Source organism: Pygocentrus nattereri, chromosome 27, assembly GCF_015220715.1.
Source record: "Pygocentrus nattereri isolate fPygNat1 chromosome 27, fPygNat1.pri, whole genome shotgun sequence".
NCBI lineage: Eukaryota > Metazoa > Chordata > Actinopteri > Characiformes > Serrasalmidae > Pygocentrus > Pygocentrus nattereri.
This window is the reverse complement of record NC_051237.1, coordinates 27,618,892-27,635,359: the sequence shown is the minus strand read 5'-3', so window position 1 is coordinate 27,635,359 and position 16,468 is coordinate 27,618,892. Positions and strand designations below refer to the sequence as shown.

Here is a 16,468-nt window from a genome sequence, read left to right as displayed (position 1 = left end):
GCAGAAAAGTAGCACAAAAGAAAATCCGAGCCGCGCCGAGCGGTGAGACCGCCGGACAGCAGGGACGCAGGTCACTCAGGAGGGCGAGGACATGCGTCATTTGCCTGCCGCTGGACAGAGGACTGAACACGGGCGTCGTGCACCGCGTCTGACTGCGTTTGACCTGTGTTTTCGGCCAAAGCGCGTAGCTGGAGCGAGTCTGGGAAACCCGAGCCGAGCCGCAGGAGCTTTAGCCCGCGCGGGGACATGTGAGTACCTGATGACCACCTCCCGCGGCCGAGCGGGCGAGCCGAGCGGGCGAGCCGGGGCGGGCTCTCGGGGCGGCCGCGGAGAGCAACAGGCTGCTTCGGGGCTGTTTGACCGACACGGTTGTTGTTTTGTCTGGGCGCGTTTTCCAGCCGGGTTGACTGCGAGGTGAAGCGCGTCCAGTGGATCAGACCACAGCTCTCCACGGCGCCCAGGCCAGCGGCTATTACCGCCCAGGCCAGCGGCTGTTACCGCCCAGGCCAGCAGAAAGAGCTCGGCGGGTGGTATCAGCCCGCCCTGCCTTCCCTTCATGCTGCTTTTGTTTGTTTTGGTCACCCTCGTGGTCAGATTTCCATTGAACTAGTGGCTCTTGCTCTTGTGGGCTTATCATTAACGGCCTTTACAGCCATCAGAATCAGCTGGACAGCCTGGACCACAAATGTGTGACCTGCCACCACAGGTGATCACATGGATTAAACCAGCAGAGTGCACTCTTCACCTGAAGGGGAACTCCACCTGAGTTTCAGAATTGTGAGTGTGTGAGGTGTGAACAGAGTCACTCTGAGTGGTTTGGTGTGAACTGGTTCCACACAGTGGTGGTGATGGGAACGGGGGTCGCCATGACTACGACAGAAATGCAGACATTTATGTGGTAATGGTCACAAATCTGGAAAAAACAAAGTTTTGTTTTGGGACGGTTTTGCCTCCCAGTGCTTTAGATGTATCCGTCCTCCATAAACAGACGGAGATGAATGGAGTGAAATGCATTTACCATCACACAACTGCTGTAAATCACACGTCGGTCCAGGGAGTTCAGAACCAATTCCCTTGAGAGGGGGACGTCTGGTTCCCATCACCACCACTGACTCGGCAAGTTTCTCTAGAGCTGAGTCTTTCACACCGAACCGCTCTGAGCGACTCTGGTGACCTCAAGCGTTTAATTATGTAGTTTAATAATTTTTTAAAATATTGGTGGAGTTCCCCTTTAAACCACTGCAGCTGTCAGATTTGCTAGGACAGCCTGAACTGTGAATGAGTGTCCTGCCACAGGTTCTGTTGACATAGAAATAAACGGAAGTGCTGAAATCTATATTATTATATTATTTATATATATAAAAAAATCGCTCTCCAAAATAGTCACTTTACAGGAGAAGGAAAAAACCTACTTGACGTTTAATGTAAGTCAATGGAACCAGACGTCTTTCCAAGTCATTTTGGGTCGTTTATTTTGTTCCTTTCATCGTGAAATTTACACACAGTCTAAAGGACAACAGGCGTTTTCAAAATATGTAAAAAACTGAAAAACGACAAAACTGGAGATGCGAGGTTTTGTGCCGACAGCTGCCGTGTGTGTATATATAGAGAGAGACGCTCCTCTTGGTTTGGGAACGTTTCCATGCCGAAGCTCCAGTATGTTTGCAGGATCTTTCGCCTTTGCGGTTTCCTGAGATTCATATCGCCGCTTCGCTGGGGCCTGGATCCTCACGTCTGCTGCTGGGTCCACGGTCGGAGCCTCTGAGGACTCCTAGACCTTCGTCTCTCTTTAATAGGAGTCTTACGACCTTCCCGTTTCGACGTGTTTTCAGAGTTAGTTGTGTTCATTTTCCGTAAGGTGCCTTGACCTGCTTGTCAGCGTTTATCTAAGGACACTGGTAATCCAGGTTTGGTCCAGCGAACGTTACAACTGCACTCATTTTGTCTTTTCATTCCTGAGGTGTCCGGTTGGGATGCTGGCACGGTGTCCAGCACAGTTTAGGGGTTTTCCTTTCCCTCACAAACCTGCTTAACCTAGTAATTAAAGGTGTGTTCAGGCAGGGAAACGCCAAGATGTGCTGGCCTCGGCCCTCCAGGACTGCACTTGGGATTTATCCAGAGCAGGCTCTGGAGTTTTGTGCTCTCCTCAGCCTGAAGTGTGAGCACTAACCGCAGTAATCCTCTTTCCTGAGCAGCACGGCTCCGAGTTGTCCAGGTCCAGGTCCAGGTCCAGACTGCGGCTGGTGTTCAGGCCGCCGTTTGCTGGCGTTCAGCTGAATGAATGATGCGTCTAGTTTATGTCGAACGAATGTCCTACACACCTGATGTATAGGTGACAAATTAAAGGAAGTTTTGGATGATGTAGGGAAACCTGAGCGCTTGTGCTTCCAGACAGGTGTTCTGCATTATACAGTTAAGCGGTTAACTTCCCCGGAGTGCTCACCCTGGCTGAGTTCACCCAGTTGACCTCGATTTCGGATCAGAGTGGCGAGCAAAAGATCTCCGTGTGTTAAAGAGGGTCGTTATTGGAGCACGGACGGGATGGCAGGAGCTTCGGACACAAAGCCTGCTCGCCTGGCCGGCGTTTCAATAAGAGCAGCGGCTGGCTGACCTTCCACACCTGCCTTGTTTAGACCTGTTGTGGTTCATCGATTAATCGATTCGTTGTCGACTGTTGAGTTAATCGCCAACTATTCCGGTAATCGACTAATCGCTTTGAGTGATTAAAAAAAACGAATAGTCATCTTGGGCTTCGGAAAACACCGATGGACATTTTTCACCATTTTCTGACGTTTTATAGACCGAACAACTAATCGATTAATCGAGAAAATTATTAACCGATTAATCGACGATGAGTGATAATTTGTCGCAGCCCTAATTTCAGACGCTCTACCCGCACTCCACCTGCGCACCAAGCGAATGAAACGTGGTCCTGCACGACTTGTTTGCTTCTAGTGACCCCTGGTTTGTGATGGTCAGGAATCAGAGCAGCATCAGAGCGTGCTTTATTCTGCTTCTTCTAACAGCAGGTCAGCTCTGCGCCGTAATCTCCTCGTTTTAATGTCGGACTACTGACAGGCACTTGGATCGTTCCTGCAGAACCAGCTGCTGCCAATCGAGGTGGATGAGCAGTAAAATAATAGCAAAGCCTTTCATTTTGGCACCTTATTATTACTGTTGCTTTGGCTGTGACACGCAGGCAACGGTGGAGTCTTTGGCTCAAAAAGTAGCAAACATGAGATAAACAAGCGCCGGTGCCGTGTCGCCTGAGGCCACGGGTGTAGTTCGGAGTGGAAATGCACTAGTTCGGTCTGTTTATTCCTGTGGTGTCCACTTCAGACGCTGTCCAGCACAGTTTGAAACCTACTAAACCAAATAAAAAAGATGCAATGTCACGAAAAAAGCCAAGCCTGCTTCGGACATCTGAAAACAGCCTGCTGTCGGATCGAAACCTCGCATCTCCAGAACGGTGACTTTACGGGAGAAGGAGAAAACCTACTTTACTTTTAATGTAAGTCGATGGAACCAGAGTTTTTTGGGCCGTTTCTTTTGGTCCGTTCTTCATAAAAGTTACACAGGATGGGAAGAACAGGCGTTTTCGGATTATTTTGAATATGTCTTCGACGCATCCTGTCTCTGACCAGACACGCCAGTGTGTTAAGTTGGAGACGACACCTTTTTGGGCGACTTTTAAGATAAAACTTGGTAACTCAGAAAACAGTATGGAAACGTTCTCAACGCAGGGACGTGAGCACAAACGTGAACGCTCGGTCGACGCGTTGCAAACGATCAGTCCATCTGTACAAACCCACCGCGCGTTCTTACGAGGTTAAAACACTCAGTACTCAAGGGGGCGATAGAGTGCACATCAGAGAGGATCGACTGTGATTCCCTGAGCCTTGATGGCTAAACGTGGACCGTAGAGGGGCGTGAGCTGCTTTGCCTCCTCTCTTGGATTGGAGAAGCGATAAATATTCATATTTTTGTGTCGTCTCTGCATGAAACTTCAGTGGTCGTCTGCTGTGGCACGCTGGCCGTACCCCGCTCGGTCAGGCTTGGCTGTCTAAGGCTTTCGGGCCTTAGTGTGTTGTTATTTAACACATCACTTTTTAGAGTGTAACACTGCATTTAGACCCGTGGGAAAGGCGTCAGCGAACAGGACTGGAAGTGTGGTTGAAAGTGTGCTCTCAGTGAGCGAGATGCAGAACAGATGAGCGACTGTTCCTCACCTGACTGAGAGTGTCTGTGATCAGACGGTCAGCGAGAGCAGTCCATCCACAGTTACGCAGAGAGGGACGTTACGGTGGCGAAAACCCCTGATTTACAGAGACGAAGGACCGTCTGCGAGTTCAGTGGTGTAACAATAGTCATCGCTCACCATCCTCTTCACGAGTGGGAGAGTGCATGCGCAGCACACACCAACAAAGGGACGCCTAATTGAGACGAGATCAAGCAGAAATCATTTCTGCGAAACACAGAGCCCAAAACATTTTGTTAACTTGGGCTGCGTTCACGTAACCGGGCTGAAGTTGCACAAATCCAGCCTGAGTCACTTTCAGGCGTGGTCCTAGATCGGATACGTGTCCGCTTCGTGGCCGTGTGGCCTTAACGCGGCGCTCAGATCGGAATTCATGGGTTTTTTTCTCCACTGGGCGCGCTCCATCATTCAGCGTTACCATGGCAACAGCGCCGAACAGACGTTAAAGCCTGTAAACGGTGTAAAAGCAGCTCGTCTCACCTTCTTCTCCTCCGTCTGGCTCTAATAATGAAGCTGAGAGCTGATCAGAGTTAATGATCTTCTCAGCGAAGCTCGTTCTGCTCGTTAGTTTGTGCTGATGATGCAGTGGTTCAGTCACGTGACGGTACTGAGCAGGAGGAGCTCATGAGGGTCAGTTCAGGAGCCGGTTCATCACATTACTGACCGATCCGAGTCACTGACCTAATCTGTTTACTAGTCTGAACCATCGGATCTGAGCAGTGACGCTGTGTGAAAGTAGCTTTGGGAATACGACATGAAATGAAACCGATTCCGCTGCAGGCCGGGCGGGTCTGTGCAGTCATACAGGCTCGTAAGCTGGACCGGATTCAAAAAAGCCTCTGATAGTACAGGCCCATTTGACCGACATGCAGAATAACCAATCACAGACAGTTTAGTACAACACGTGCAACAAAAACAAACTCGGAGTGCTGAGGGAAATCTACCAAGCAGGGTTTCTCAGTTAGCCTGAGAACTTAAGCCCAGGCATAAGGACCGTCGCTCTGTTCCTATTGGACAGGCTTGACTTTGGGCTGAAGTGATCTAGATAAACGGAGAGATCCTGTTTTGTGAATACCGCGCTGGTCAGCAAGCGCACGAGGAAATCTCGCTGGCTTGCTGCCGACGGTTTCAAACACAATTCCAGAGTAACTTCTTAAAATGGAATATTGGGAATGTTTCCCGGTGCAGCAACTGAACCTGTATTTCACGCTGAAAGGCTTATTGGTGAGTAGATGCGGTTGTTTTAAAAAATACTGTCCGAAAACTGGGAATACTGTGATTTTGTTCAGTATTTGGTGTTGAATCCAGTTAATCAGGACTCCTTCTGCTCTTTTTAGAATGGATGATGGGGTCCAAGATAGTAGCATGAGCTGTTTGAGTCCCTGAGACGTTCGGGATGTTTATCTCTTTTTAAAGAAGAATTTTTAAACTCTAAAATTATTTGTAGTTTAAAACTAAAATTAATGTTGCATCGTTTTCCATAAAGCACCTTCAGGCGATGCTGTTGTGGGGATGAGCTGTATAAATGAAGTTTGTTTATTATTGTTATTATTATCATTATTATAGATGTTTTTAGTAGAGTTTATCTAGAGACGTGGGAATCCGAGTATTTAGTGTAAATGTAGCATTACAGCTGCACTAATTTGGTCTGTTTATTGTCCATCCCTGACAGGTCCGCTGGCACGGTGTCCAGCGCTGTTTGGGAATTTTCCCACCCCTCACATTTCTGGAGTAAGTCCTTAAAATGGAATATCGCGAATGTTTCCTGGTTCAGCGACTAGACACTGACCACTTTAATGTGTTTATCCTGCCTCCTGCCCAGTTGCACAGCCGTATGCTGCTTCTTCACTTTTGCGCCTTGCACTTCCAACAATGCCAACAACTCGAGGACCGGGTTTGTGTACTTTGTCCAGCGCTGGCCTCATGTGAGCGGGCAGTTATCCAGGCATTTCACTAGTTGTGCCGTGTATGACTGTATGTGATAAATGAAACTCTGAATCTTGTATTTCATGCTGGAAGGTTTATTGCTGATGCAGCTGTTTGATGCCAGTGTTTGTACATTTACGGCGTGTGGCTGACGCTCTTTTCCAGATCGACTTACAATTTGATGATTTTCACACAGGAAGGCGAAGGCGGTGTTAGGAGTCTAGCCCAAGGACTGGGATTCTCACCCAGGTGGGGATTGAACCCCCGTCTACAGCGCATAAGGCTGAGGTGTTATCCACTACACTAACCAGCCACATTTGTTTTGATAAACCGTTTCCTTGTGGCTGGTAGCTGTGATTTTAGCCTGCAGTCTACACAGACCGTCTGCACCTCGAGTGCCTGAGGGTGAAAACGGAAAGCTCTGCTGTAACGCTCTCGACACCCTGCTAGCAGAGTGCTTTACACTGAAGTCTGGAACACTCAGCTGAACACCTGTGGGAGGTTTCGGACTGTCGCGTTAGACAGCGTTCCCTGCCAGCAACAGCAGAACACCAGCTGAGGTCATTTCTTTCAGAAGAACCGTGTTCCACCTCTCCGGTACCGTTCTAGAGGCTTGTGAAAGCTATTGTAAGGCCTGTTGAAATGGCTGGCATGTGGTGGCCATTAATTCCATGCGTCGTCTTTTTGTTTTGATTTTGGCTTCTTCCAGCACGCCTGCAGTGGGCTGGGTCCTTTTCTCCCGTCTTGTTTTTCGGTTACTTCCACTGAAACGCCCAGGGTAGACTAAGCTGTGCGTGGTTGTGTGAAATGGAGAGATACTTGCTAACGGAAAGATTATTTTTCTCCACCCTGTTTCCCCCGGCCCCTCCCTGCCCCCGGGCTTCTCTCTCTCTCTCTCTCTCTCTCTCTCTCTCTCTCTCTCGCACCCCTCTCTGTCTCTCTCTCTCTCTTTCACCTCTCTCTCTCTCTCTCTCTCTCACCTCTCTCTCTCTCTCTCTCTCTCTCTTTCACCCCTCTCTCTCTATTTCACCCCTCTCTCTCTCTCTCTCTCTCTCTCTCTCTCTCTCTCTCTCTCTCTCTCTCTCTCTCTCTCTCACCTCTCTCTCTCTCTCTCTCTCTCTCTCTCTCTCTCTCTCTCTCTCTCTCTCTCTCGCACCCCTCTCTGTCTCTCTCTCTCTCTCTCACCTCTCTCTCTCTCTCTCTCTCTCTTTCACCCCTCTCTCTCTCTCTCTCTCTCTTTCACCCCTCTCTCTCTCTCTCTCTCTCTCTCTCTCTCCCTCTCTCTCTAACCCTCTCTGTTTGTCTTTCTCTCTCTCTCTCTCTCTCTCTCTCTCTCTCTCTCTCTCTCTCTCACCTCTCTCTCTCTCTCACCTCTCTCTCTCTCCCTCTCTGTCTCTCTCTCTAACCCTCTCTGTTTGTCTCTCTCTCTCTCTCTCTCTCTCTCTCTCTCTCTCTCTCTCTCTCTCTCTCTCTCTCTCTCTCTCTCACCTCTCTCTCTCTCTCACCTCTCTCTCTCTCCCTCTCTGTCTCTCTCTCTAACCCTCTCTGTTTGTCTCTCTCTCTCTCTCTCTCTCTCTCTCTCTCTCTCTCTCTCTCTCTCTTTCTTTCTTTCTTTCTTTCTTTCTTTCTTTCTTTCTCTCTCTCTCTCTCTCTCTCTCTCTCTCTCTCTCTCTCTCTCTCTCTCTCTCTCTCTAACCCTCTCTGTTTGTCTTTCTCTCTCTCTCTCTCTCTCTTTCTTTCTTTCTTTCTTTCTTTCTTTCTATCTATCTCTCTCTCTCTCTCTCTCTCTCTCTCTCTCACTCTCTCTCTCACTCTAACCCTCTCTGTTTGTCTTTCTCTCTCTCTCTCTCTCTCTCTCTCTCTTTCTTTCTTTCTTTCTTTCTTTCTCTCTCTCTCTCTCTCTCTCTCTCTCTAACCCTCTCTGTTTGTCTTTCTCTCTCTCTCTCTCTCTCTCTCTCTCTCTCTCTCTCTCTCTCTCTCTCTCTCTCTCACCTCTCTCTCTCTCTCACCTCTCTCTCTCACACCCCTCTCTCTCTCTCCCTCTCTGTCTCTCTCTCTAACCCTCTCTGTTTGTCTTTCTCTCTCTCTCTCTCTCTCTCCCTCTCTCTCTAACCCTCTCTCTCTCTCTCTCTCTCTCTCTCTCTCTCTCTCTCTCTCTCTCTCTCTCTCTCTCTAACCCTCTGTTTGTCTCTCTCTCTCTCTCTCTCTCTCTCTCTCTCTCTCTCTAACCCTCTCTCTAACTCTCTCTCACACACTCTCTCTCTCTCTCTCCCTCTCTCTCTCACCCACACTCTTCCTCTCTCTCTCTCTCTCTAACCCTCTGTTTGTCTCTCTCTCTCTCTGTCTCTCTCTCTCTCTCTCTCTCTCTCTCTCTCTCTCTCTCTCTCTCTCTCTCTCTCTCTCTCTCTCTCTCTCTCTCTCTCTCTAACCCTCTGTTTGTCTCTCTCTCTCTCTCTCTCTCTCTCTCTCTCTCTCTCTCTCTCTCTCTCTCTCTCTCTCTCTCTAACCCTCTCTGTCTCTCTCTCTCTCTCTCTGTCTCTCGTGACTGACGTGAATTTGTGACAAAAACATCTGTGATGATAAAACAGAGTCAGACAGCCTTTGAGGGTCTTCGTGTCGTGAGCCAAGCCTCCTCTCCATCTGCACATGTGCTTTAAGGCTTCAGATTGACGATAAATCAAATTTGCACCAAGCGTAGACGACCAGCGTAGACGACCAGCCGAGACATGTTTGGTGTCTGATGTTTGGCTCCAGCTAAGTTGTTATACTCCACCAGTTACTATGGTGCTCCCTTCTAGTCTAAATCAACACACACACACCCCAAACCATGATGAGTAGTTTATTAATCTTGAATAGTCTTGATTTATGTGATTTCAGATGCAATGTTTTCTATAAACATGGACTAAAGTACAGACAAAATTCAAGCTGCTGGTTTTGAAACCCGTCCAGTCCAGCTTATCAGCCCGTTTACTGTGCAGTGTGTGTTTGACCATTTTTACAGGCACCTTCCAACACGTGTCCTCCAGAAGGCTTTCAGAGAGAAGGTTATCACACCTTATTTAACTACAACGGTTGTTTTTACCCTCAGGCATCTCTCAGGTTGAAATTCTGACGGGTAGCTCTTCCCTGATTACTGATCTCTGATGCAATGAACATCTGCGAGTAGGCTTGACTGCTAAGAACAGCAGTAGAGCTTTTACCAAAGCCTTAATTTGGTCCATATTTTTGTTCATTTAATAGAAAACAGCATGTCATACAGTGACATAAAACCCAGACCCCTCAGGACCCCCTATATTTCACACCTTGCACAGCTATGGCTTAGAACTGCACTATGTAAGTTTTGGGGATTTGGCGACCTCTCTGGTGGAAACGTGTAACTGCATGCACCATTTGAAAGAACAGTTGTAGTGTGGGTTGTGCCTCAGCCTCCTTCCCCAAGAGGATGAATATGCTGATTTGAAGAGAACTCGGTCTAAACTTGGTGAAGGAGCGTCTTCTGAGGACGCAAGCGGATCATCTGCTACTGTCGTCATACCTTCGTCAGTATGATGTTGATTTTGAGATCATTTGAGGCGTGAGCGCTGAGCCGGACCTTCGTTTTGAGGAAAAACTTCCAACCCGACACCTCTGCAGCAGCGCCCACTCACCATATTTTACCATGGTTATTATCTCCTGACCATTACTTTCAACAGAGAAACTGTCTTAGCCTTATCACCTAGACACAGTTTGAGGTAGTTTGCCTCAGTTGACGGGCTGTAAAGTTCCTCTGTTCTTAGCCTCGTAGCTCTAGTACACAGAGAACTACACGAACAAACTTCAGACACCAAACGTGGCTTGGCTGGTGGAAATCGGGTAAATCTGAGTTTGGGTCAAACGGTCACTTCATGCCTTTTCTTCCAGCTTTCTTTTCTTTCAAAGACAAGGGTAGAGCTTGTCCATCATACCTCATTTCTTGTTTTTAGCCCCAGGTATCGCTCGGGTTGAAATTCCAACAGAAAGGTACTGGTCGACTCTGCAGTGGTGCAAAGAATCTTTCTGGCTGCCGTGCTTGTAATCTGATTGGCTGTTTCAGTAGCCATAGAGCCGTAGAGTGGACGCAGACTTTTTCCTTTCACTCCACTACATTTCAGAGTCTAATATCCGACTTTCTCCTCCTACATTTTGAGAAATCTGTGGTTCCTTTTGGTTTCTGTGTGTATAAAAACGTAACATGTCAAAACGAAAGAAGCGCAAAGCCAGAGCACCAATCAGGGCCCAGCGGTCACTTTGTTTAGAGCTGGTTTTGACCTGTTGGTCATACCGACCCAGTGCAGCACGCGGTTCAACGTCAGCGCAGCAGCGTAAAACTTTGGGAGAGTCTGTTCAACATAAATGATGAACTAACCTAACTTTGTGTAAATAGAGCTCAATATAGAAATATGTCCACATATGCAGTCGAGACTGACGCGGCTTTTTTCTGAATTTCTACAAACACCATTTCATTTTATAGTAAATGAGTTTGGGCTGGTTTATGTTTATGAACAGACGCCTACAGATCAACATAGTAAAGGAGCTCATCTGTGATCCTGAGTTTAAAGCCAGTTTTTATTCAACTTAAACGTCGGAGATTTTTGGACTTTAGCAGTAAATGGTAAGTGTGTAGTGATATGTGGAGATCATAAAACACGTGTTCTGCTCATTTGAAGGACTTTTACAATAAATAAATAAATAAAAGTTACTGAATACATTGTCTCATGATTTGGTCACGAAAATTCAGATGGACACACCAAAGTATACCCACGAGCTCCAGAGGTCATTAAAAAAAATCTTTGCCTTTTGTGGAACTAAAAAACACAGAAGGCCTGAGATCTTCCCAGAATGTCTCTGCTTTGAGAAGAAGTGGCCGCAGAGCGCTCGTTGTTCACGTCTCTTAATGGAAAGGAAATGATAAGAGGATATGAGGAGAAGCGAAGGGGCCCAGACGCAATAAGAGAGGAACGCTGCCGCGGGAGCTCTCGCCGGGTCGTGCCTCGCGCTGTAACGGTGATAAACGTGCAGCTTGTTTGAGTCTGAATCAGAAACGGCATCACGTTCTGTCTAAATGTCATGGAAACGGTGGTGGCGGTGGTGTGTTTTTGTCAGAAACGCGGAGAGAACATGAGCTTCAGGCCCCAAACACTCACCTGAAATGAGTTTGTAGTGTCAACAAAGAGGAAACAGGCCTTTAGTTCATGACCTTACTGGCTGTTCTCTGCTGTTGTGCACATGAGAATGAAATATGATGGTTATATTCAGAAAAATATGGACTTCTTTTGAAATATTATGCGTTTTTGTCACAGATTTGTCACAGATTTGTCACAGACCTCTTTACTTTTCACAGTTAAGTAAGAAATCATGCCTGCAGAAGTTCTCCTAGCTTGGCGGAGCTGCATGCTAGAGATGCACCGATAAGGGAATTGTGGGCTGTTGCCAGTACCTGTTATTTTTATGTGTGTTCAGTCGTGTGCAGCGTTGTGTGCCCCTGGTTAAATGACGTGTTTTGTTTAATTGTCCGTTGTAAAATGTGCAGGAGTTTGTTCCCTGCAGGGCCGTGTTAACCTGCTTTCTCCTGGACAATCAACAGCACATGGAAATTCACCGGGGGCGCCTAAACTTTTGCATACGGCTGTATATGTGGCTGCTGATACATAAGTATTTATGAAGTGTCCAAATTGGGACTGCGTCTGTCTGGACTGGCATTACAGAGAAATAGCAGGTATTTCTGTGTGGTTACATGGCGCTGTCCTCAGAAGAAAACCTCGTATCTCCAGACTGGTCACTTTACAGGAGAAGGACAAAACCTAAATCAATGGAACCAGAAGTTTTTCACCTTCATTTTAAATGATTTTATAAATATATACAATACAATATATATAATCTCGCTGGTATCTGAAGAAAACCTTGTATCTCCAAAATATTAACTTTACAGGAGAAGGAAAAAAACTAGTTTACTTCTAATGGAAGAATTTTTACAGATGAATTTTTATTTTGGGGCATTTCTTTTGGTCCATTCTTCATGAAATTTACAGAAAATGTAAAGGACAACAGGCATTTTCATTTTGTCATAAACTGAAAAACAACAAAAATGGAGATACGAGGTTTTGTTCCGACAGCAGTGAGAGAGAGAGAGAGAGAGAGAGAGAGAGATAGATAGATAGATAGATAGATAGATAGACAGACAGACAGACAGACAGACAGACAGATAGATAGATAGATAGATAGATAGATATTTTCTGGATGTTGGTGTGTGTGTTGACCCATCTCCAAGCCTCTCCTGGAGGAAGTCCAGTATTATATGTAGTTAAAAAGCAGCTCCTGGTTTGACCAATCAGTGCTCAGTAAATTGAGCTCATGATGTAATTGATGATATTAACGAGTCTCTGTGGCGGCTGTGAAGGTGTCCAGGAAAAATATGTGTAAAGTTTGGTGGAGGGGGGATCATGGTGTGGGGGTGTTTTTCAGGAGTTGGGCTCGGCCCCTTAGTTCCAGTGAAAGGAGCTCTTAAAGCTTCAGCACCAAGAGATTCTGGACAATTTCACGCTCCCAACTTTGTGGGAACAGTTTGGGGACGGCCCCTTCCTGTTCCAACATGACTGAACACCAGTGCACAAAGCAGGTCCATAAAGACGTGGATGAGCCAGTTTGGTGTGGAAGAACTTGACTGGCCTGCACAGAGTCCTGACCTCAACCCCACAGAACACCTTTGGGATGAATTAGAGCGGAGACTGTGAGCCAGGCCTTCTCGTCCAACATCAGCGTCTGACCTCACAAATGCGCTTCTGGAAGAATGGTCAAAAATTCCCATAAGCACTCCTAACCCTTGTGGAAAGCCTTCCCAGAAGAGCTGAAGCTGTTATAGCTGCAAAGGGTGGGCCGACATCATATTAAACCCTATGGATTAAGAATGGGAGCTCACTCAAGTTCATAAGCGTGTGAGGCAGACGAGCAAATACTTTTGGAAATATAGTGTAGCAGCCTTACTGATGTTTCCTCTAAATGGCTCAGACGGCCTTGAGGTTGTGGTGAATTGCTGTATCTGTTCAAGCAGGAGTTACGTGACTTCTCACAGTGAGCGGTGTTATGTAATCCTAATATAGATGTTGTTGTGGTTTCTGTCGTGAGCTCTGTGCAGTGGTGTCTTAGACGCGAGTTGAATTCTGAAATAGTTTTTGTGCCGTTTTGTTTTTCTTGGTTTAAATTACAGTCTGTTTCTAGGCTGTAGCAGCTCCATCCCTCCGACCCTTCACCGTGCTGATTACAGTTTACTGTCAGATAACCGACTCTGGCTGGCGCACTTTGCAGAATGTGCTGTTAAACATGCAGAGGCTTGTACGTGGCTGATGATGGGTATCAGGATGTTCTTTGTAGCAAACTGCCAGTCTGACCTTTCAAGTTCATTAAAAAGTGTTCAAAGACCAAAGAAATAATTATTTCCACATTTTCACAACATTTTAAACAATATTGCAGCATTCGCAGGATAAACATGACGGAATTTTAAGGGGCTTTATTTAATTGTTTATCGCTGTTGTCCGAAGAAAACTTCATATCTACGTTTTTGTTGTTTTTCGGTTTTTGACATAAATCCTTGTTGCCGTTTACAGTTTTGTGTGAATTTCATGAAGAATGGACCAAAATAAACAGTTCAGCATGACTTGGAAACAAATCTGGTTCCATTGACGTACATTAGAAGTACAGTAGGTTTTTTCCTTCTCCTGTAAAGTTACCATTTTGGAGATACGAGGTTTTGTTCACACCGTCGATATACATATATACACTCACCAGCCACTTTATTAGGTACCCCTTGCTAGTAAAAGGCTGGACCCCCTTTTGCCTTCAGAACTGTCTTAATTCTTCATGCCACACTTTCAACAAGGTGTTGGAAACGTTCCTCAGAGGTTCTGGTTGGTTGAGTTCCTGTTGCCTTTCTATCATCTGGAACCAGTCTGCCCATTCTCCTCTGACCTCTCACATCAACAAGGCATTTTCATCCACACAACTGACCGCTCACTGGATATTTCCTCTTTTCCGGACCGTTCTCTGTAAACCCTAGAGATGGTTGTGTGTGAAAATCCCAGCAGATCAGCAGTTTCTGAAATACTCAGACCAGCCCGTCTGGCACCAACAACCACGCCACGTTCAAAGCTCCTTAAGTCCCCTTTCTTCCCCGTTCTGATGCTCGGTCTGCACTTCAGCAAGTTGTCTTGACCACCTCTACAGGCCTAAATGCAGTGAGCTGCGGCCGTGTGATTGGCTGATCAACTATTTGTGTTAACAAGCGACTGAACAGGTGTACCTAATAAAGTGGCCGGTGAGTGTATATAGATATTTGCTTTGCTTTTCACTGAATGTAAGCTAAGATGCTGGGGACTGTCAGACCGATGGCTGATAATATCTGCTAATATTGGCAACCCACAATTTCATCGGTATTGGCAAACACATTTCTGATAATGCGATGAAAGATAGCAACATCACAACATCAGTGGGATTTAATTTATAGCCTCCTGATGACAGGGCAAGCCTCTTCTATCAGTCTCTAATACAAAAATCGTACAGAGTTTTGATTTTGAGATATGAGGGGCAAGAGGTTAATTAGGCGGTCCCGGACCCCCCTGGGCCACCCTGCATTTCGCATCTTGCATAGCATCATGGCTTAGAGCTGCACTGTGTCAGATTTGGGGATTTGGAGACCCCTCTGGTGGAAAGGTGCAATTGCACGCACCATTTGTTATTTGTTAGAACATATAGTAGTGTGGGTTGTGTTTCGGCCCCCTTCCCCAGGGGGATAAATCTGCTGTTTGAAAGAGAATTCAAAGAGAACTCAGTCAAAACTTGGAGAAGGAGCTTCTTCTGAGGATGTGAGTGAAGCACTACGGTCATCGTATCTTCATCAGTATAATGTTGTCTTTTGCATTAGAGACCTAAACATCGAGCTGGACCTCCTTTCTTACCCTGCGCTAGTCATTAACATGTAAAGACGTATGACTCGGTCTAAAAATATATTATTGATAAAATTTGAAACATAAGAAGTAAAACAACGAATTCAGTTTAGGCTCCGCCCCTAGTACTACAAAATTTACAATTGTGTATGACTGTCAGATTCTGCTGCTTGACTTGACCGTTGGGAATCGACAACCGTATTTCCCAGTTCAGCAGTGAACTGACAGGTGTATCAGTCAGTGAAGCATTGTGTATATAAAGCTATTTGGTTAAAATAGTGCTAAAAGATTCTAGAGGCACGTGCAAAGGTTTAGTCAAATGACGTCGTCGATTTTCTGGGTGAAAATAAACACAGAAAACACATTTCAAGGCACATTTTAGCACACAGGACTGTTTATTTACTGAATTTAACACTGGGGGAAAACAATAAAACATAAAATGCAAAACTTATAGCACGTTTTATATTTTATGTTTTGCCGTAATTTAAGCGCATTCTCCGTAGAGCATTCCTCAGTGGCCGGGGATGCTTACACTTGCATATGACTGTAAATATGACGTCATATTGGTTGGTGTAGTGGGTAACATCTCTGCCTCCCACACTGTAGGCTGGGGTTCCGTCCCCTCCTTGGCAGGCACCCTACACTATTCCAATAGGAGTCCTTGGGCAAGACTCCCAACACTGCCTTCACCTTCATTTTTGGTTATCCATATTTTTAGCTGTGTAATTTCTATAAACTGTATTTTCCTATTGGTTGAGTTTTAACCAGGATAACCATAGTTACTGGATTCTGAACATCAGAACTCTCACTTTACGCATTCCTGACCTTTGAGGCGAATTCTCTTAGTGTACGTACTGTGTTATGAGTATTGGTTGGTCTAAGCTCATAGTGTCGTGGACTGGTCTTCTGTGCTGGATCAGTGGTCAGTGCTGAAACAGTGGACGTCTGTCTGGATGGTGGCAGCGGCTGAGGTGACGGATATATTTGTCGGTGTGCTGATCCTCCTCTGAGCTCCACGAACAGCCTCCTGACGGTTAAACCTATTATGGAGATTGGAACTCAAATGGACAGGAGCAGTGAGTATGCACCTACCGCTTTGATCCTTGAGCCACGGTTCATCTGGAATGTCACTTCCAGTTCAGATCTACTAGTTGAGCCTCCTGTGCATGTTTTCCTGTCTTATTTGCCACACTGCATGGTAAAGTAAGTTTCGGAAGTGCTGTTTTGACTTGTAATTAACTAGGGATGCACCGGGAATTCTGGGCCGATGCTGATATCCGGTATTTTTTTTAATTTGCATATCTGCTGATGCCGAAACATACATGAACAT

The 16,468-nt window shown here is 46.2% G+C and overlaps 1 protein-coding gene across 2 annotated transcripts in view; it reads left to right on the top strand.

Annotated features, from left to right (window-relative positions):
* sema4ab (sema domain, immunoglobulin domain (Ig), transmembrane domain (TM) and short cytoplasmic domain, (semaphorin) 4Ab) overlaps window positions 1-16,468 on the top strand; it is a 76,465-nt gene continuing 59,997 nt past the window's right edge. Inside the window, exon 1 of one of the 2 annotated variants that reach the window (XM_037535553.1) lies at window positions 1-248. The gene's annotated coding sequence lies outside the window, so the exon portion shown is untranslated. Of the gene's footprint in view, window positions 249-5,317; window positions 5,483-16,468 lie in introns of those variants that run through there. The other variant, XM_037535554.1, reaches the window with a different exon arrangement.